This window comes from Anopheles funestus, chromosome 2RL (genome assembly GCF_943734845.2).
Source record: "Anopheles funestus chromosome 2RL, idAnoFuneDA-416_04, whole genome shotgun sequence".
NCBI classification, from domain to species: Eukaryota; Metazoa; Arthropoda; class Insecta; order Diptera; family Culicidae; genus Anopheles; species Anopheles funestus.
In genome coordinates, this window is record NC_064598.1 from 82,649,093 (window position 1) to 82,672,239 (window position 23,147).

The 23,147-nt window shown below is 42.5% G+C and overlaps 2 protein-coding genes across 4 annotated transcripts in view; one reads left to right on the forward strand and one right to left on the reverse strand.

The window, feature by feature from the left end:
* The window catches only part of LOC125775022 (neural-cadherin), a 476,608-nt gene that overhangs the window by 283,496 nt on the left and 169,965 nt on the right, over window positions 1-23,147 (reverse strand). The window lies entirely within an intron of this gene.
* LOC125775026 (neural-cadherin-like) overlaps window positions 10,360-23,147 on the forward strand; it is a 254,791-nt gene continuing 242,003 nt past the window's right edge. The window contains exons 1-2 of one of the 2 annotated variants that reach the window (XM_049445434.1): window positions 10,360-10,536; window positions 12,667-13,519. The gene's annotated coding sequence lies outside the window, so the exon portion shown is untranslated. The other variant, XM_049445435.1, reaches the window with a different exon arrangement.

Sequence of the window (23,147 nt, forward strand, 5' to 3'; positions counted from 1 at the left end):
CTCTCGGCAGGAGCGCCGGAAAATCGTTTTGCTACAGCCACCAACCTCACCCGGTTTGACGTTTTTCCTCCGAATTTGACTGATGCAGTGAATCACAAACCCACCCACACACACACACACACACACACACACACACACACGTACAAAGAAAACAGAAAAATCTGAATCGAGAGTTTTCCCCTCGGGGGAAAACCCGTGCGGGTGAAAGAGACATTGAAAGCAGACCAGATTTTCCAGGGTTTTCCTTTGGGTGTGCGGTTTTGGGGGAAGTGTCATTGTGGAGCGTTGCGAGTCAGCCTGCGGAAAATTTCATCATCGTTTCCGATTCGCTTTGTCTTTGCCTGTTTCTCGTTTGGGAGCTCTTCCAACGCATTTCGGTGGGTCCGGAGCGCACCCGATTCCGATCCGATTGCCGATGCAAATTTTGATTAGACTTTAAACTTGCGCTTCCGCTTTCGGGTTCCTGGTTTTAGGCCAGCGTTGGAAGGATTTTTTTTCTCCTTTTTTCTTGCTCTACTATATCCTTTTTCCTTACCTGATCTTGTGTGTGTGTGAGAGAGTTTGTGTAGGTGTTATAGATCGTTTGACCCAGTTCAACTGTATGCGAAGTTGGTTGTGCGGTGATGTCGATCCGATTCCTTTCACCCATGGAAGATGGAGGACTAAATTAAAGAACCATGAAGCGTGGCTGAACGTGGATGGGATTTTTTCCTCCCGTGCCAGAACTCTGAAGCAATTAGAACTGTCCCGGAATCGGGAAAGATGTCTCTACCAGAATGAACTGCCCCGTTTGAAAAAGGAGACATGTTCTTTTGTTCTTTCGTCTGTTCTACCATCCGGTGTGGTTGTTGTTGTTTTTTTTTTGGCTTGCTCCAAACGGCATCACGGCAGCACTCTGCGTGCTGGTGGACGGCTGCTGCTGTTTGTTGATGTTCATGAATATTTATCAAGTTGAAAGGATTTCGACTACGGATTGCAGGATTGAATGCTAGCCAGGTTTCAGTGGACAGTGGTGCGGCCTAGCCCCATTTGCTAGCCAAATTCCCAACACTGAACCCTTTCTCGATGGTCACGGCGACATGGTAAAGGATATTTCGATGGCGCATTCGATTGGTACCGTCCATCGAGGTGCATATAAAGACATTACCGACCGTAATGATTAAGTCTCCGCTGGGAGGTGGTACAACAAATTGTGGGTTTCCTTATGCTCGTGGGTCAGCTTAGATTGAACGATATCGGATGGGGCGATGGGTTATTCTCCCTCGAGCTGGATGGCAAATTGATGTGATTGGCACTTGAGTGGCTAAATGTTTCATTCATTAGGGAACGAAGCATAGGATAAATTTTTCTGATCCAAATCGTATGTTCGTTCCATGTATGCTATTGGTGTATTTTAAACCGCATGGGTAAAAGGACAAATTGATAAAAAAGCCTTTTTCCCTAATAATTGTTTAATTAGTTTTTTGTTTTTTAGAAAAAAACTAACTTTAAAAATGTTTTATTTTTGTTTTATGAAAAGAAAATACTGTTTAATTTTTAGGAAAAACGCTCTTTTTAGCTTAAAACATTCGATTTCTTACTAATATAAAAAAGAAAAATCCGTTATGTTAGCTATAACTCAACGTATTTGGGAATCTTCTAGGGAAAAGAAATGTCTTCTTTCATAATAAATTTTGTTTTGTTGAATTCAAGCCATTTCTGACGGAACGTCAGAAGAATTGATCATGAAAATTTAAACCTCGAACATACAGCTGATGTGAAAATTAATGTGAACAATTTCTTGCTTATTATGACGACAAAACCTTCACTGTTTACGTTTGGTAAAAGATGTTATTAATAAAAATATTTTTCTAAAAAATAGTTGAAAAATTTGAAATAGGATGACAATATATTCGTATACCCAATAAACTTGATAAGGTACGGTACATTGGAAAAGGTTGGATACTAGGATTTACTACAATGGGAAAAATGTTATCTTTAGTTTGAAAATTTTAATAATCTCTGTTTTATTTAATTCCAAGAAAATTATGAAATCGTTCCATTTTTCAAATCATTCTTTTACTACGTTACAACGTATTTCCTGTGCATGGTTTTTTGCTGTTTAATTAATAAATCCAACATGAAATTGCCTGTACATGCAGTAAAGCTCAATTACATGAGAACAAATTATGAGGAACGACCTAAAACATGGACGCATTCAACAAACGAGATCTGGTAAGGTGTACCGAAAAGAAAATGAAGAGAATACACACATACACACACAAAGAGCCAGACTCTCGATGGCTTCATTTCTGGGAAACCATTACACAAAGTGCACAGCTTTCCATTACGGCTTGCGAACGTTGTATCTATTTAGTACAAATCATCATTACGATCCACCAATGCCTCGAAAGGCATCCTTGCATTCCATGCCTCAAGGTAGCCTCTGCTGCGGCTAAGATCTGAAAGCCTCTCATTGATGATGTTACTTTGCACGGCATACACAATGGTAGGGGTTGGTCGTTACGAAAGCGCAAATCCACGCCAAACTGATGATAGGGCCGCCCATCGTGCCGAAGATTTCCGTTGTCTCGATTATCACCCCCAAGGGGGAAGTGGCGAAGCGTTTCGTGCCGTGTTTTTGTTAACTTTTGATTGACTTGAGCAAACACCTGTTACGGGTGGATAATTAATTTTCAATTTAATAACCTTCAGCCGGGGTTTGAAAGGGCATAATTGGTGCTTGGAGCTTTTGTTTCCCAGCCACGGCGTGTGTTCAACGGGCCCAAAGCTGTGGCACAAAGATGGAAGAAGTTTTGCAATGTTCGCCACGAGTGCTAAGCGAACTTTTCATTCGCTCGTTTGTTAATGTGTCGGACCATTGACAGAGTTTCAACCGGGTTCTCAGCTGACCACACGAACCGGCGAGCCGGCTTTAGCAGCCACTTAGTCACCTAGTCTTAGTCTTTCTTTTCGGTCAATGCTCAAGATTACAACGAGAACTACTCCTGTTGGGAGGGATTGAAGCAAACTGTGCCACCGTGCTGGACGCCGTTGTGGATGTAATAATTGATATAAAGTATCGTCTTAAATGCTTTCATCCTTCCTTCGGGCTATTATCTTAACGATGGTTCCTTTGGGGTGAAAGGGCGCCATTCTACAAGCCGTTTGCAATTACCCAACGATCGTACCCCGGGTGAAAAACTAAACAATAGCGAAGGGATAAGTGTTGCTAGCAGCTAAAACCATTGGCTATCGCAGAGAACGGTTTTCAAGCCGGGAGCTAAATCGGTGGATGCGCCCTTACAAATCGACGTGCCAAGCTGACACCTTAACGAGCCCAGCGCGGACACTGTGTGTGAAAACTATGCTGGCTAATTGCCGACCAATGCCAGAAGTCGGCGGACAGTCCGTGCGTCAGCTTCAAGCTTTAAACTTCTTCTGGATTGGGCGACGGAGTCGGGAAAATCCGAAACACCGAAAGATTTCCCCGGGGTGCTTTCGTCCCGTTTTGTCGTGCACATGCCGCGACAAATGGCGATGATAATATTAATGACATTATTAAAGCTTTCTCCGATGAACATTGTGCTGCACAATGCTTCGGATCGGACGGACGGGGGTCATGTTTCTCTGTCTAGCCGGTCAGAGAAAGCTTGCTTCACAATCGTTCCCTTGGGGGACATTAAAAATTTAAATTTGAAAATAATTTAAAATGTGCTAACGCTAGCGCGCGACCGTACCGATGCTGTTAGATGTCTTTTTTCCTGAGTGTGTCATGTTTTTTTTTTTTTTGGGGTCGTATTTCAACGTCTGATTGCCCATGTGTGGAGCATTGCGGTGGTTCACTTTTCCATTTGCTTTCTGTGTGCTTATTCGTCGCGTTTGGCTTTTTTCTTGCTCTTGCTTTCCCAAAAGATCGTTCATGAAGTTCCTCCAACACCCGTTTTGTTCTTCCTTTCTGCTTATTACCATTCTTCAGCAACTGCTTATGATATACTTCTCCGGTTGCTAAAGAACCGTTGGTTGTACGATTCGATACAAAACTGCAGGACACTTGGCTAGAAAACACGACCCAGCACAGGGTCGTGTCGTAAAATCCCTTCTTGGCACTCAGGTGAGCTTACGGCCCTGGGGTCGTTTGTTTTGCCGGTTGTTAGCGTGGTCAGAAACTAAAATTACCGGCCCGCCCTCCACTGTAGAGGTGATCATTTCGCAAAGAAATGGCACAAAAACAAAAAAACGCTTCGTGGTCACTATGGTCGGTAAGTTTGTCCGGAAGGCAAGGAATCAAAAAACCAAATCCTGGTTTAAATGAAGAAGATGCAGCAAAGTACGGGGCCACCTCGAGCATCCTTGAAATCTTGAGTTTTGTGTTAAAACAAAAATATTCTACCAAAAAAAAGGCAAATGGTCAGCTGCAAACCAAAAAACCAAAAACAAAAAAACATTGTCGGCAAGCAGATTGCCCTATGGCTGTGGAGCCTTTGCAGCAAAAAAAACCAAAACGAAAAAGAAAAGATGGAAGCCGAAAAACAGGCAAACTTTGCCAGATTAGGTGTAATGGCTTTTGGGAAGCATTTCTTGGTGTCGTTCGTTAGAGTTGCTTTAATTTTTTGTTCTTTGTGTATAGAAACATAGGGAGGAAAGAGAAAAAAAACCCCTCCATGGCGGATTTATTTTAACGGCTTTGGACAGCAAAGACAGAAAATGGCTTACGGGATGTGTTGAGCCACAGTTTACACATACCTGAAAGGAGGGCAAGAAATTGCCATATATACCGACGAAAGCTACACAAAGATGGTGGTGTAGAGCAATTATCTGAAACTTAACGAGTGACGAGTAAACCCGTAAGATAATGTGAGACCCGGTTTGCCGCCCGGTGGGTGGCAAAAACATTTTCGGCAGGAAATTAGTATTCGTTTTTAATTAGTAAACGGCCAAACAGTGGCGAATGAGTTTGTGTTTGGTCAACTTTCTCCAGGTCAGGGTTGCGTAAAGGTTTTTTTTTCTTTAGCGTTGTGCTTAATATGCTACAAATAGATAGCGCTTGTAATGGTCTGTTTTAAGCAAACATCCTACATTTTCTAGCGATGGAAGCAACAACAAAAAAGTTTGTTGGGTTGTTCCACGGGGATCGGTAAATGTCCATTAGAAATTGCCTAAGATAAATACATTCTATAAAAACGGTTTTCCGTTTTGAATGTTTGCAATCTTCATTCAAGTTTTTTTTATTAAGAAATTATTAAATTTAATTCAACTTGTTTCATATTTAAAGCACACACTACAGGAAAGTATGCAAAAAAATACCATATTTACATTTGTTATGAACTGTTTCAAAAATTGAGTGAAAAAGAGAAAATTTAGAACATATTTCGTTTTGTTGATTTCATATTTAAAAAAAAAAAAACAAAACACAAATCTTAGTTGAAGCCGATTTGCAATAATACAGATTATGATTAATATCACTTTAAAAAACTACGTAGCTTTAAGGTACGTTATACAGATTTATTAGATAACATCTCTTCACTGTCTGCCAGATAGAACAAACAAACAAACAAAAAAATGTACAAAAATCTCAATTCAGTTTCAGACATTTTGGCAACGAATCACCACAGCTAGGCGATGTTTGTTTTGGGCCATAAATTAAATGCAAAGAACTTTTCGCACCGATTCCAAGCTGAAACCAAGTTGGGTTAATATTTTCGTTATCGAATATGACAATCGCAGGGCACACATTTTTACCAGAAAGCCCTCTGCCGGGATGGAAGATGGTCGTAAAAGTTTGTTTTTTTACACTCTGTTTTTTACCCGATCGGACACAGCTCTCGTTTCGTAAAACAAGTAGAGTGAAAATTAAGAAAATCAGGCAAAAGGAAAACAATATTCGGAAGTTTCCATTCCCTAAAGAAACACACACACACACTGTCTATTGGGGCGAAAATGCTGGAAGAAGCGTTGGGAAGTTGCGAAAGATAAGATTACCCGCGCGGCAATGGACAATGGTCGGCATCCATAAACGTCCACCAAGATTTGTGTGTACAAATCAACGTAATGGTTTTTTTGTGTGGCAGGCAAATTACGCCTTCGTCGCAATTTGCGCTGGTGGTGCCGTGCATCAACATTCCACCGATTACCATAACAATAAAGTGTTTTAATTTCACATCCGCACCATTCGCGCGCCCGAAGTAGATCCGCAGGTGTGTGTGTTTTTGGGCAAAACCGAACAAAATGGTGGACCGCATGTGATCAAGCGGACGGAGAGCGTGATGGTTGCGTAAAACGGGGGAAAACTGGAAAGAAGAAGTCTTGGGCAAGCGTTTTGTGGGCACGAAAACGAGAATGACGCCGTATGTTCATTAACGTGCCACTTCTTGTACCACTTCGCGACGAAATACGCAAAATGGTACCGGAGCAAAATTCCCACAGGATAAGACGACTCGGTATAGACCATCGGCGACAGGATCGTTTCGGTGGATATTTATATAAATATCTTTCTCTCTGTGTGTGTGTTTATGTACCTCGGTAGATATTTGTTTTTTCATCATCACGTATTTTCCACAGATTGCTCGCCTTCATCCTAGTAGCGTAAGTTCCGTGATGTGCTCCACCACGTGCTTGGCTATCTTTAGTTTTTTGTTGTTGTGAGGCGTAGAAAATCAACACGGCGCACCACGCGCACGGTGCGAACGGCAAAATGTTTTATTCCGTAATCAAGCAGATTGTTGGGCGTGGAAGAAACTGGACGTAGAGAAATATAGCAAATGAGTGCTAACCACCAACGTTTTCACTAGCAGCGAAATGGACGTGTTTTCTTTCCACGCAAATGCACCCGGCCGGGGGTGGTGGATTTAGATAATTTTTCCCATGAATAAAGTCATTGAAATTTAAAAAAAAAAACACAAGCACGAAATGCATCCATCCGGATGCAGCTGGAGTGTGAAGCAAACGTATCACCTGCTTTTTTTTCACTCATCTCTACTCCTTTCTATGCTATAAAATGCTCAAGGCCATCGAAGAAACGATGGAGACGCTGGCAAGCTTTCCCTTGGGGGAATAGTTTTGGTGGAAATAAAAATGCACGTTTGCATTTGAATGACGCTTCCCACCCACCCTCGGATATGGTTGTTGGCATGTACGTCGGGGCTATTTTTTCCACCACCTTACAGTGCAGTCGATTCAACACCTCTCCCAAGGGGATGGTTAATGCTATGCCGAGTAAATACCATCGCACCAATTGGACGGCAAGCGAGGGAACCCGGGCGCTTGCAACTAACGAACGAACAAATGGGATGTGTTTGTGGCCTGGTGTACGTAAGTTTTCTACTTCTCGATGGAGTTACGATTCTTTCCACTTCTTTACCCACACACACACACAAACTGGCAGACAAATGCAAGATGGGAACCACCGATAGGGAAGCGTGTGTATTGCAAAGGAGAAGGAAAAAAGAAATAAGAATTAAAAATTAATGCACGTTCACGTCAGGTGTTATCCTTAAAATTCTTTGTGTGAGAAATTTTTTTGTTTTCTTTTTTTTTCCTTTTTTGCCACCATATCCTGCCAGCTCTAAAGCAACAGTCAAGAGGTCTGTGGTTTTTTTTTTAATGTGAAACTGCAACGCACAGTGAGCGAAGCTCATACGAATGCTGGGATAAACCCGTGATGGAATGAAGTCTTGGAGAATAAATAGTAATTAATACTATTTTTAACATTTCTGTGGAACTGTTTGTATTTATTAATGACTTAAGTTATTTCTACGTCATTAAACAATTTATCCTTATTCTAAAAACGTTTGAAAATATTCCATTATATAATATTCCTCTTGTTTATAGCCTGCTCAGGGTTGAGCACGTTTCGAAGACAAGGTCTCCAATTAGTTTCCAGGTAACTTGGTCAAGTGCTGCAGTCCTCCATCCACGGCTGCATCCGATCTCCGACAGGTTCGACTCCACCTGATCCAGCCAACGAGCTCACTGTGGTCCTATACTTCTCGTGCCGAACGGGTCGTTGACGAGCACCTTCTTGGTGGGGCATGAGTCCGGCATCCTCATCACGTGCACTATCCATCGTATCCTTTGATAACCGTCAGGAAATCTACACCGTCAAACAGCTCATCTAGATCGTGGTTCATTCTCCTTTTCCATACACCCTGCTAGCACACACCGTCAAAGATTGTCATTAGCACCTTAGAAATGGCGAGTGCATTGGCGTCCTCCGTGAGTATAGTCCAGGACTCATACCCCTTGAGGACTACCGGTCGTATCAGTGTACGATATATCGTGCATTTCGTGTGTTGCTGGAGTCTTCTGGATCACATTAGTTTGTGAAGCCAGTAGTAGGCACGATTTCCCTGAACAATGCGCCATCGGATTTCGTTGCTCATGTTGTTGTCCGAAGTTACGATCGTACCAAGGTAGCAGAACTCCTCTATCACCTCGAGATCGTCGCCGCCAACTGATACTCTGCTTCCGAGTCGGGCTCTATCACGGTCAGAGCCTCCGGTAATCAGGTACTTTGTCTTCGTCGCATTGATTCTGAATCCAATTCTATCGGCCTATATTATATTATATTTCATCTTAATCTTAATCCCAATGAAATTACAAGATTGTTTATGTAACAAAACTCCCAATAATATTGTTTGCAGTTTTTATACAACATACACATGAATATACTAAAATATCGAAACTTTAGATATTTCCACTGTGAGGTCAACTTGAAAAAAGCAATTTAAATGGTATTTCCGAGACTATATCAACAAACATTGAATACACTTTTGAAAATGGTTTTATTCAAAGAGTTCAGAGTAAAACATGTACTTTGAAAGAGTATTTTTCCGGAATTACGCAAAAATACTTTTAACTAAAAAAACGGGTTTTCATTCCAAATTGCATCCACTGTGCAATGGCTCCCTGCTTTCCTGTCCAACTCTCCAATACCAACCCACAAACAAACAAAAAACCTTCCTCTTTCGTGGATATGCATTTTGATTCGATGGAAGCTCAGAAAGGGGGTTTTTAGGTTTTATTTCATCATCTTGTTTTATTTTGTAGAGGAAAAAAAAGCTTACCGCTCTTTAGCATGAATAGCTGACATTGAGTGGAAAATTAGCGCATTGATAGTGATCTTTAGTCGGTTAAAAACTCCCACACGACCCAGAACCAACACGGTTTTGAACGTTTTTCGCAGAATCCAACCAGCTGATGGTGTGCCATAGATACGTGTAAAGGTGGCTTGTAACATGTTTGCCGGTTTACGTTGCTTTTGTACCGTTTGAGGTTTAATTGGTCACCAACTGTTCGCTTCGTTGCCTAACCATTCGACGGAACCGAAATGGCATACACGTGCCCACACCGTTGTGGTTACAACCTTTTGTTTGTGATATGGTTTCCTAGTTTTCAATTAAGCTTATTTAAAATAATCGCTAATGCACACTTGAAACCGTTTGTTCCGCGTTACCATCATAATCAAAGCAAATAAACAATACCAAAAAAGAGAAAGCAAATAGCAAAACTATTGATGATTTGTTCATGTGAAAGAATTTAATAGCTCATTAGTAAATGCATTCATTAGCTAGTGAGTGTATCTTAATGCGAGTTTATCAGCGTGTCCTTGGGTGGGGATGCACTCCAAATTCCGATGAAAGTAAAAATGGCTATTAATTAAACGTAACAAGAAATAACACAATAATTTGTATCATTGTTTGCGTTTTTTTTTCTTGGTCTTGTTTTGTTTGCTTTCCACCCTACATAAGTCGCTTGAGCATAATTTAAATGCCAACAAAACGTCAGCCCGCCCAGTGATTGATGATAATTTGCTGCACAAATAGTAATGAAGCAACCGGCTGGGGGAACGTATCAAATGCATGAAAAACGCCCTTTGCTGGAATGGAAAATGGAATAGCAACGCACCACAACACCACATGGTCGCATACACACACACACACACACAGAGAGAGAAAGTTTTGGGGCAGAAATTGTCTAAAGGCAAAAGGCTAGCGGCAAAGCTTCACCGAGACGGTTGTGCTTGACATTCGCTCGTGTCTGCCGGCGTACGGTAGGGCAGTGTTACCGGTAGAGCTTTTCATTTCCCAAACGTTACCGAACGCGAACGAGGAGAAACTCGGGGCTTCCATTGGAAGCTTCCAGTTGGCAAGAAACATCCCCATGTGGCGTGAGGGGAATAACGGCGATTTAGTGCGCCGACTCAACACACGCCTTCCAAACGCGCGAAGTGAAAATCCGGGAAGCGCCTGCACCCGAAGGCGGCTGAGGCGTTGTATCTCGGGTTGGAAGTTTTCTGCACGCCGAACAGGGAACAGGGAGGTGTCGGTCGCAGGGTTGCGGGAACGGCACAAACCACGACGGAAGCTCGTGTACTTCCAGCAGCATCCCGTTCGCAGCTCAGTTACTTGCCGGATTCTGTGACGTATGGTTTTTTCCCGACACAAAAACGGGCGTACCCCCGCGTAACGTGGCATTAGGCGTGCGAAAAATCGTATATCCATGGTTGTTCTAAACGGAGCTGAAGCGGATTTGCATCTTCACGTAAAACCCGCGCTGGTGTGTATTTGCTGAATTGGGATTAATTACGCTGATTAGGCAGATGTTGCTTTTTGTGGAATCGTGCACAGTAGGAGATAATGCAACGAAGTGAAATCAGTGAAAAGCTACCGATAACAGCGGATGTCACGCACGTGTCACTATCGACGTGCAGAAGGTTCGGTGTGGAAAAAGTTATACCAAAGTGCCCGCTCATCCGTAGCAGCATAAGGTGTTTCGAATACGGCATTATTTATCTTCCCATCGTGCAATGCGTTTTTCCTCGAGTGTTCTTCTACCAGTTCCCACCAGCACAGAAGCTTTTCGCCGAATGGCAAACGCGCTCGTTACGCCAATTGCAGCTCCGGCAGCTCCCGTTAAAATAAGCCGCAAAAAAGGACGTATTCTGACGGGAAGCCGGGGCGGGGATGCTACTCAGTCGGTAGAAAGATGGAGAAGCCAAACATTGGCTCATAGTGTTCGTTTTTCGGTGTTCGGTGTGGCGCAGATTGTATATCTTTTTTTCTTTCTCTCTGTTTATTCCTTTTTTTTATTCTTACTCGGCAATCTGCCGCCGAAGTGAAGCAAATTAAATTTTCAAAAACTCTCCAACAAGGTGGCGGATGGGGAAGCTAAGATGCAAGTGGGTTCAATCGAGCTCAATGGTGTCACTTGAATAGAGCAGCGGGAGAGCTTGATAGAGTGCAAGGCGGCGCAATAATTTCTTTAGGCAATGTTACACTTGTGGTCTGTGAGCAATGGATATCTTCGAACTTCGGCAGTTGTGTACAAGCGAACCAAGACCATTTTTAGAGATCCATTCTTATTTGGACGACCAAAACTCATCAACCTTTACCTGCCATTTGGGTTGTGTTTTGAAGTTCGATTCGATTACCCTTGTCAATAGACGTGATAATGCCGTATATTTAGACACAACAGCAACCGGGTAACCGGGACGTGTCGAAACTGAAGGTGATCAGTTTGATTGTCAGCTATTATTCTTTCGTTCTTGAGAGATTGTTCCTTTAAACCCTCCTCTTGACCTTCCCACTTCATGCTGTTGCTTGGAAGATGTTCGTCTATTCTGTCCGTCTAACCTCAAATTTGCCAGAAGGAAGCGAAAACGTGTCCAAAAGTAATCGAGCGGAAGTTGTACGTGATAAGACCAGAAAGAATTGGTCAACAACGGCAGACACCACAAAAAAAGCATTATATCCTCCATTTCAACCAGCTGGATAGGCAGAGGCACCGGAACCGGTGTTTTCCAAATCGGATTATATACAGGAGTTGGTACTGAATCAGTGTGTATGCGTAGGGGTGTGTGTGTGTGTGTGTGCGAATGAGTACGTCCCACTACTGATCCATTCCGGGGGAAAAAAAACCGCGCCATACCTACCCCTTACCGAGGTAGAACGAGGCCGCCCCGCCGCAGGGGGATGCTTTCGATTGCAGTTTCAAGTGGCTGTTTGAGTGGCTTGTTACCAGCTTGTTGGACGCAGAGCAGAGGACGATCTGATGTTTCACAATTCGTTTTGGATTAAATTTTCAAAATCAATTCAACCTCGGTACGGTGGAGTGATTTTCCGGCAGGAGTGTGCTTGTGGTGTAATCCTAGATGAAGGTGTATGTCCTTACGGTGTGTGCGTGTGTGTGTGTGTGCTGAATTTAAAAGCTTTTTTTGTTGTTACGTGTACTAAAACAGTTCCGAAACGAAGTGAACGTACAGCAAGTAAGGTTGCTATATCTACCAAAAAAAGGGAAATTTAGGTGCTGAGTGAGTCTACGTTACGTTACGGTTGGTAAGGGAGGACGATTCGAAGACTTTCATGTCATGAAAGCGCACTTTGCGGCAGTGATAGCGAATGCTTCCGGACAAACATGTCAGCGAACGAGCAAAAAAAAAAACAACCATTTCCCACAGAAATTGAATGGAGCGAGCGTCTGTATGTGTCTATCTGTGTTCGGTTGAGCTAAAGTCAAGTGTGTGCATTTTAGCAGTGATTTCCAAAAAACGAGGTACTTGATGGGCTCAAGTTACGCGTTCCGGAAATCCGGCCCGGCGGTCTGTGTGCGCGGTACCGTTTGATTCCATTCCAGCAAAGCAGTTCCCGGTAGCAACAAGCATGTCTGATGTCCTTACTCTATTCGCAGTATCAGTACCAGTTGGAGCAGCAGAAGCAGCTGTTGTTGTTGTTTGCGCGAGTGTTTTCATTCAACCGTTACCAAACGAAAGTGAAGTGAAGTGCACACATACACAGAGAGAGAGAGAGAGAAAAAGGGTTAAAGAATACGGCGACAATTTTGTAAACGTAAAGTAAAACGGGCGACGCATTCGAGTGTAAAGAGTGTGGTGTGCGTAGGTGTGCTATCACATCTGGTCCCGCTTTCTCGAGTGGTTCACTCTTGAAATAATCGGGCGCACCCGAGTGTGCATGTGTGTTGCAAGGAGCGTTGTTTTTACAGCAAGTCCTTTTGAGCAAAGTTTTGCAGTGGTATTTGGTTTTTTTTTCTCTACATGTTTGTTGTCACAAAAATCCTTCACCCATCATATTCCACGCTGGTGGCTGCCTGTTGATGATAGTGTGACCGGGCGTTGCATTAAAAGTTTCGCGTTGCGAATGCACGCCAGCGAGCCGTGTTAGTGTGTGCGCTAGTGGGAAACGTGTTTGTGCATGCCAAACGGCAGCAGTGAAGTGGTGCTCTAAGAAGGCTAAATCATAGCCTGAAGGATGTGCCACCGGTTGAGTTGATGCGAAAGCAGAGTGCAAAGCAAAAAAAGAAAAAGGTGTGCTGTTTTCGCACGCTAGTGAAGCGGGCTGTATTAGCCCGGTAAAATTGGGTTGGAATTGATGTGCGAAAAGTGAAAGAAACGAAAGGTTGCCATTTGCTGGAACGTGTGTGTAACTGACCGTCGAAAGATTAGCGTCATTGCAGCAGGAAGAAGACATAAGATTCATGGAAATTACGGCTCTTATGTGTGCTGTTCGAGTACGGCAAAACTAAGGTGCGTGAGTTGTATGTTGTTGTTAGTTTTTAAGTATGTCAATACATAAGTATCATAGGGTGGGTTCAAATATGAAACATGAGACAAATAATTGGAAGACATCCTTTAGGTAAAAACAAGATTTTTGGGTCGCTCAGTTGACTTCCTAAAATTTTAAACTTAGAAACCTAGATTAAAGCTCTAGCTGTAGCTAAAAGGACGACTATTAGTCATAGACTTACTCATTGACTCATAGAATTGGGATAGAATCCGTTAAATCTGTACAGCTGTCTATAAACTTCAAGAAGGAAAACTTCGCGGCTTCTTATGGTACAGACTGGGATTAGTCAGCACAGAAGATATGCCTTTTCCACAAACTAACATTCGTGGCTACCTGCACGAATTGATCAACTTTGCGCCTATGTTCAAGTGTTGGATGTTCGACGAGTAAAGAGCGAGTTCACTAGCTGAGATGGGTTGGAACACATACGCGCGAATATCCACTGATCATATTGTGTGGACCTACGTCTAATGGCTTCAATATAGATTATATTTAGCTCTGAATTGAGGTGCCGTGAAAGATGCACTTGGGACACATAAAATATTTTCCGATATCTCCGGATCTCCGCAAAATCTTTGAAATTTTTGACGAGCTATCAAACAAATTCTAGCATCCCTTAGTCTTTACATAATGTATGTTTAAGCAATCCGGACCGCTTACCCCGTAGCAATCCCATGCGGACCGTTCCGCCGTAGCAAGGACTGACTATCCGGCTACGTGGTAAAATAAGTCTAGTAAGCCAGAAATGGCCGGCGTGATCTGTAAGGTCGTTAAGCCAAGAAAAAAAAATGTTTAAGCAATTGGGTAAAATTTGGTTCAATGTATTAAATACTCCTAATTTCTATACGTCGCTGCTACGTTGAACAACGTGTTTGAAGTATAACTCACCACAGGAAATTGTGGTCTAAATTGAAGACTCAGTGAAGACTCACTAATTTAACTCATTTAAGTTAATCGGTTTATAAAACAAGCATCAATTATGAATAACTCCACAAAAAACTCGATTCTGTATCAATCATATCTAACATTTTAAAGTTCTATGAATCTACACCCAACTGACGTGTTGAAAATTGGGCATCTAAATCAGTTTTCCCTTGTTCGTGTTGCACATTTTTAACATCCGGAAAAGTGAACACGTTACAGAGCTAAGCAAGATGTTGCGTAGCGGAAACCTTGCGTAAACCAGCGTGAAATTAATTCCGCACCGTATGCGTACGGTACAATGTGGCGGAAGTAAAACTCTGTGCTTGTACAGGAAGAAGCAAACATTGATGAAAGCCATGCAACACACTCACACACACGTTTGTCTTCCGGTACATACGTGTTAAAACATGAATGTACAAATGACAGCATACGAAGTAAACGATCACACTAAACATTACAACTTCTAGCTAGCTCTAAAAGCGAAACACGAAACCATCTTCGTGACATACGGAGCCGGGAGATTTGGTGCAGGTTTTTGACGACGACCCTCCCTCAATATCGGTAATTATTGGCCGACGTTTCAAAAAGCAAGCAACGTTACCGTGTGTAAAGGTGAAAGTTGTTGGAAGTAATTTCATGGCACCAGTTCCTGTTACCGCCAGGCGTGTCTACGGTAAAGTTGTTTACTAGCGACTACCCGGTCTCGGTACCTGGTCCAACTCCAACCTGCACCGCACTCAACGGCTTAGTGCCCATCGGTGCACCTGCAACGGAGTAACGCTAATGAAGGTTCTTGGAAGGTAAACTTATGGCAGAAGGTTACCATTTGCTGACGGTTTGATTTAGGGCACCCTTCGAAGATGGAGCTGGTGCTGAAGGTTTCAAAAGCAAGCTTTTGAAGGTTTTGCGTAAGAAAACCTACGAGAATCAACCGGAGCACTTAGTGCAATTGCAATTTGGGTTGATTAAGGTGTGAGTTCGTTTATTAAGACACGTTACCTCGGTACCTGGTTTGAATAAATTACGTAAAGTTGATGCATTAATCACACACCTCATTCATCGTTTAATATGAAAAGTTGTTTCCAGAAAAAAGTGGGCTGTAAAAATGAAAAATAGGCGAAATATTTAATTTCAATTTTAACTACCAAACATTATTGCTCAACTTTGATGCAGTAAAGCAGTTGTTTTTTTTTTAAAGTAATGAGAACAAAAAATGAGTCTAAAAGTCACAACAAATCACAAACGATTTGTTCCATTTGTAGCACAAAAATCAGTTCAAGTGGTAAAAGGAACCGATTGATCGATCGGTACGAGAGCATGTAATATGACGACATCTTCTGAAAACTTCCTCCTCTGGTTTAGCGGTGCTTGTCGTCCTAAAAACGCATCAACTTCCAAAACGAATCATTCTTGGAAGCTGACAATCATATAGTACAAGTGCTAGTGATGTAAGATCCGTTCACGTTGATGACCTTCGCAACAGAAATGGAAAACGAAAAAAAAATACACCCAAAACCCCAACACCGTGAACGCGTCTTTGTTGTCTACTTCAGCTGGCTGCGTTATGATGGATTGATCTTTAGACGGTTCGCTCTGCGGGGCAACTTTAACGAGAACTCTGCCTCGGCAAGCGAACAATATTTTTACTACCATTTAAAGAAGTACCGCATACGGTACTGAGAGGCTTTTTTTGGGGTTTGCTTTCTTATTTCCACGAATGCAATCAAACGAAACTGGTAACCCGGTTTGGATGGAAGCATATGAATTTGGTTGAGATTTAGCGGAAAAGTGTTTTTTTTCTCCCACAAACAGAAGCTTGTGAAAACCGTATCGGCAACGCGTCATTTCGCGTACGTGTGTGTACGGTACAAACCGTAAGCTCTTAAAACGGTTTTCATGGCCCCATAAATCGGTATTATATCTGTCCGTGGCGTGAAGATAGTGTTCCTGATGTGCGTTTGGTGTATGTGCGTGTGCGGATACAAAACGAATTTTACTCAGAAGTTAACGAATGTAATGCTCCGGGGAGGGAAGTAATAGGGGCTTGATAAGGGCGAAAGCTTTCAGCCTAAATGTGAGAAAAATCTTTCTAAGCTTCAAGCTAGTTGTACGGTAGTCACGGTAGTTTCAATGGTTGGAATGATAGAGAAAAATTGTATTATTTCCATCCAACTGCTTCATGTTGATTCCCGTAGCTAGAACAGCAAATTTGCTAACCAGGAAGAACGAATACGAACTTCATGGTATTGTTGCTATCGAGCTTCAAGCTTCTTGGACTTGAACACAAAAATGCCTCACACTGGCAAGTGTCCGTTTTAACATAAGTTGACGCAACGCATTGAGGCGTTCGTTTGTTGCCCGCACTGCCGTGTATCATTCGATTATCGTCTTGCCCGCTTTGATGGTTGACGTCCATGTGTATCGGGAAGCGTTCCGGTTTGGGGTTTGATTGTCTAAATGTTCCACAGTAATCACCCACCGATCATGTAAGCCCTATGTACGACCGTACCAAAAACAGCACCGTAAGACAAACAGTGATCCTGGCGGCTTATCAACAAAACACGACACTCGCAACAAGCGTCGTCCCAGCAAAACGGAAACACCGACCGAAGAATTGATTTGTCGCCGACGATTTGCGCTACTAACAGTGGTAAAGATTTGTGTCCGTTACTCATCACTGGTTCGTGTGGATGCATTTTGATCACATTGTGTGAACTGGTTCACCCCTCCCGGGCCTATGGGTAAGATGTAGCATCGGAGGGATTAAATAGTTCCTTTCGTCCCCTTCTGCGGCAAAACGGACAAACATCCTTGGCTAAGGGTAGTGATTTCTCTGATAGACCTGATAATTGGCCCGGCGCCGAATGTACGTACGGTGCCGTGCTTTGCTTTTGCACGGAACAGTTCGTCGGTGGAGCAACCGCTCGATGAAGGTATCCGCTCGTACACAATTGATGTGTGCTTGCCGGGTGAATGGTAGGTAGGTTTCATCCCTATTGGTCGTTAAAGATCAGGGTTCATCAGCGTTGGACTGCGTAAATAGTATTGCTGGGGCTGATACACAACCTCTTTTGTAAAACGAGACAAACAGTAGAAGGCATCGTTAGGATTTTGGGCCTTCTTGTGATGTGTGCGCTTAGAGTAGAGGGTTTTCGGCACACGGAAGTTAAGCTGCTCAATGCTCTTTGGTTTTGTTCACCAATGGAACAACCCGGGAAATGGTAGGCTGTTTTTGGATGCCATATCAAACTCTCGTACCTCAACTGGTTGAAACTATAGACAAATAAAGCTTACCAAAATTTAAGCCTTCATACTATGATTATTATTGATTGAATGCATAGTTCAAGAAGTTTGCAATCATTTGCCCTTATGAAGTAAATATTTTCTCCAAAATATTACCTTTTCAATTCAATTCATTCTTTGAATGAGTTGGTAGCTTTCATTTCCGTTTTCGAAAATTTCCACAAATGATAAAGTATCAATCGAAAGAGCACATGGAAGGAAAATTGTTATGTGGTTTCAATGTAAATGGATATCGTTTAAAACGGCTTACATAATGCACAAGTACATCAGCAAACGTTTGAAATCGGAATATTGAAGAGGCGTCATCTTTCAACGTGTGGGTAATTTTTTTTGTTCGTGACAATATGTTTATCGAATTTTTCCTACGAAGAATGAAAGCATATGTTTGTTTGATTTGTAATTTGTTTATTGATTGTTTCCATTATTAATGGCAGCATCTCAATGGTAGGAATACGGCTTGGCCACTCTGTACGAAAAAATAACATTTTAATGTCATTAATTGATAGATTATTTTGTTGACATTTAAAATTAGAGAAGGTGAAATTGATATGTTCTGTCACGCAATAAATCAAACATTATTTATTATGATATCATATACAGTACATAATTTGGAAAATAAGGTGAAATGAGTTTGTATAATTAAATCTAACAATGTAATGTAAAAGTGTAATATAAAGCACTAAAATCCTTGAAGGCTATTGAGAAGGATGCTTTTTATGGAGATCATTCGCACATTCGAATGAAGTGTAAAAGGACGTCTGAATGATAGTCAGATTTCACGCTTTGGCTCTTCTTCTATGGTCCTGCTGATAACAGGCGGATGCAAGACCATTTTTGCAGAAAGCAGTTCGAGGTATAGGGAAAACCACTGATACTATACTGATACTGATACTATGATTCACTATCTGCTGGGGGTGCTTAGATATGGCCATCTCAAAGTGATTTTTTACGGTTCGTAATACGAACCGAAATAAGATGGTGTTATCAGAATTTTCTCACTTATCTTGTAGTGGCGATGGGAAAAAATCACCCTAATTTTTTTGCCAATTATACCCAAATACCGATATTATGACGCAATTATCTCCGGTAGACGGCACAAGATGCAACAGTAAAGATTAAAGAGACCAAATTTTGAGGGACAGTTTTGCTTGGTAATTTAACCGATGGTGTACAACGGCCTTTGTGGACATTACGGCCGCATCCCAACCAGGGAGCAACGTTTCCAAAAGCCATCTGGCAATGGCATTCATTAGAGGTTTTCCCCAACGAGACACGTGTGCGCACTCGGGAGCACATAGTGTACGGCTGAAGTGGGACTTCAAACCGAAACTTCCAAAACCATTACCAGTCACCGCAGCGCACGGAAGTACGAAAAAATGGGAAGCTCTTTCTTGCTCCCGTTTACTAGCTTTTATGCTACGCCAGCAGTCAATTAGAGACGCACACAGTACATCCGTTTCCCATTCACATCCAGCGACGAAATCGTCATCGTCCGTATCGGTTTTTGGCTGGGTCGCACAATTTGGTCTCAAAAGTGCACAAAATGATAACGATAATTTCACGAGCATATTACCGATCGTTAATGGCACGGGCGATCCGCACCAATTGCCATCGGGCCTGGTGGGATCTGGTTTTGGTCTTCGGGAATAAGTTGCTGACGGTTGGACGAATAAGGACCACCAACTGGAGGAGATATTATTTCCATTAGATTTTATTTTGCCAACCACCACAAGCGCCACCAGGCGCCTCCATCGGTAGTGCTTGACGATGGTGAAGTTCATTAAAAAGCGAACGTTCGCAGAGGAAGTCGTTTTGAAAGCCGATAGCCGTCTTGCTTGGATTCAATGAAATTTTGAAGCAATTGTGTGTATGTATGTGTGGCCACAATTGAGACGGTGGCATTGCATTTCATCAATAGTACATTAGAAGCCCATTGGCCCACGACTCGATCGGTTTTCTATGGAAGGTAATTTGCCGCGCTCATGTATTTTTGCTTCATTGCTCGTTGAAACGTTATAAACCGAGGCAGAAGATGTGAATCTGTACGCCGGCTAGATGTAGATGAAGTCTTTAGACGTTTTAGAACGAAGTGTAAGGGTCTTTCTTTATTATTAAAACGCCTGTCCTTGCTGGTGCTTTTGCGGTTAGCCAGATATGTTCATCGTCACCACTAAAGCAAAGACACCCGCATCTTATCGCTTGCTGGGGATCGTCGCACCGGTCTGCCCACTGGTTTTACCATCACCACCAACTGCAAGTACCAGGAAGCTAAAGTTTTACCCACTAATAGCGAACTAATTTGGATGAAGAAGTGCTAATTACCTTTCCTCGATAAATTTGATTGAATTATTCAACCATGCTAATTCGATATAATTAGTGAGTCCGTGTGTTGTGTGCCCAGCACACCAGTGTGGACTGGCTCGTTGCACTGGCCACTTGCGCTTACAGTGTTTTCACACAGCCCCGGTACACCTTTTGCCCGCCCATACCCTATTAGTGGGTCGTGTGGCAACGAAACGCCTGCGACTAATTATCCCTTTTCATCGTATCCCGCACGAAAAAGGACATTTATTCCATCGCAAGGATGGATTTACTTGGGCTGTGAAGTGGTGCAGTTTGCTACCCGTTGGCTTTGGGTGCATGTTTTTCCAGGAGGCGTTTTCTATCCACGCCGGTTTGGTGGAATTTCCGCTAGACAATGGTGACCAATTTTAGCTACGTGTCCAGTACGTGTCCCAGTGTTCTGAGCTTCGTTGGACGAAATTAGTTTGATGAATTTATTAAACCTTTGATTTTGTTATTACTTCAATCTCGCTGCATCTGGACGCAGCTTTATAGCATTAGAGAGCATTAAAAAACAAATTATAATTGCACCAGATAATTAGACTTATGAATAAAAAGCACAAAATTGTCTAAAATTTATTAAACATATAAAAAAAAGTTTTTACAACTCTAGCGGATCAAATAATACTCATAAATATTTTTTAACAAAGAAAAAATAAATTGTTATTGTATAAAAAAATTTCTACGAAATGACAGCAAAAAGAAAGGAAAAGAAAAAGAGAAAATCGAAGGCAACAAAAAAAGAGAAAACTTTAACCAAAAAAATAATCATCTTTTTATGTTCAACATAAGCCGAAAAGTACGTCCAATTTGCTGACCTTCCCGAACAAGGAATCTTTTACCTTTATTATGGCAAATCTTGGCTGATGATAATGATGGGTTTCATTATATTTAACCTCTAGCCTGTAACGATACACATATATTGCTTTGGTGCGCTACCTTGCCGTTACGTACCGGCCCAAGTACGGTATCGGTGTCGATCGTTGTAATTAATGCCTGCTATTGGTATGGCTCGGCATTTCGTGGACAAGGACAACGCAAACGTTTCTCGCCCGTTTGACAAACAAAAACCCGGAGCCGAACGATTCCTTCACCATCATAAGACACGTGACAAGCAGGATGATGATGGGAGGGAAAAAGGTGTTCCGTTATTTAATCAGATGAGATTACATATTAATTAAAACATTCCAATTCCTGCCCATTCCCATCCCACCTTTTGCGGGATTATGCTTTTCGCTGGAATATCTCCTATTTCATGTTGTGGCTTCGTAGACGAGTTTTCAAACAGTGCCGCTCGTACCGTTCCTGTGCACTCAAGCAAAAAGGCCTCACGGTACAATCCGCAGTAATCGTCAGCGTACTTTCATGCATGAGTCCACCTCTGTGTACGTGTGGATGTGGGTGTGGGTGTAGCCGCCATCAGAAACGGACTTTGCTATAAATCGTACCGTTAACGCTTGTGGAGAACGGACGCTCGGTGTCTAACGCAAGGATGTACACCTTCCCCGGATGATTCGGAACTGTTCATTCCTTCAGGACGTTGTTACTGGTGTGAACGGTATGAGTCGCAATTTTAACACCCCTGCCAATAGTACTCCGCATCTCCCCATTTCCCCAACTTCCAAATCCATACATTGGCAAGGACACTCAAAAGCAGACACCGGGACGGTGCTTCTGCAAATGGTGTCCTTGCTGCTGTCCGTGGTTAAAGTTTGTACCGGTGCAGTGGCCGGGGTTGGAATATAATTTCCTCCTCGATCGCTTGCTCGTTCGCCGTGTTCGCCCTACTTTTGAAGCAAAGCGACCAGGTCCTAGCTGCTCTTTAGGCAAACATCCTTTACGCAAATGGTGTGTCATTCAAATAGCTTTAAATGCCAACATTTCGTGGTGTCATATTCCCAACCGACTGCATCTTACGGTTTGACGATGCGTGCACTAGAGATACCGGGCGATGGAGGATATTTATCTGCTCAAAACCAACAGCTCGAGCGCAAAACGCAAGGTGCTAAGTGTAGAATAAATCGAATGATCCTTCTGCGGAGTGTGGCAAGCGTAACAATTAAGATTGCTTGAAACTTGGTTTCGTTGCTCCCGCAAGTGCTTTAATAACATCTCTGCTTGGGAACAGTACTTATGCCGTGTGTCGGGTGTCTTTTAAGCAAATCCCAGGCAAAGTATTTGAGAGAGGTGCATGAAACAGGGGCCCGAGTAAACCCATCACTGAATGGCAGGGTGGGGAGAACAATTTATCAATTGATCCGCTTACTGGTGTATGGGACGTGCTCAAACCAGTGGAAAAGTTGATGAGCTGTTGCTAATTAAAATTGATGGAAAGTCGATTAAATTTCACGTTTCTTTAACCTGTTCAGCATCGGCAAAAGTGTTGGGGTCATTATTCGCATCAAATTGTTCGATTTTATCCAGGGCAGTGCGAAAAGCAACTGAATTCTTGAGAAAAAGGCAAAAGAAATACATGTCAGCTTCAGATCTTTGCGCTGTTTAGCAGCGTGATAAGCATTTGCTGTGTCATACATTTTGTAGAAATTAATTTAATCACTGCTAAATGATTTGTTTGCTAATGATAGCCATTCCCCCTCAAAAAACCCGGACAGAGAGAGAGAGAGACCCCAGTGTGGTTTGCATAAAAAGTCGATGATAGTTTTTACGACGTACATAATTAACGAGCAGTGTTAGGCAGTAAGAAAAGAAAAATGAAACGACTTATCAGGAGCTATTTCTTCGCTTCTTTCTTTTAGTTCCACTCGACTAACCCTTACCTTAAGCCCATCAATATTGTGCCTTACGAATAAATAAAAAAAAGCAAAGGTACAGCGATTTGACTTAACTAATCACATCCAATATTCATGGAAATATTTCATCCTATTCACTCACGGTTCGGTTGAAGAAATTTCTTGGAACGGGGCTTTGGGCCGAAACTAAAATCCCCTTCGTCCGCAAAGAAGGGAACTGTGCCGAAGCGACGCAGAAATGCGACTAACAGAGGCAACGTTACTTTAA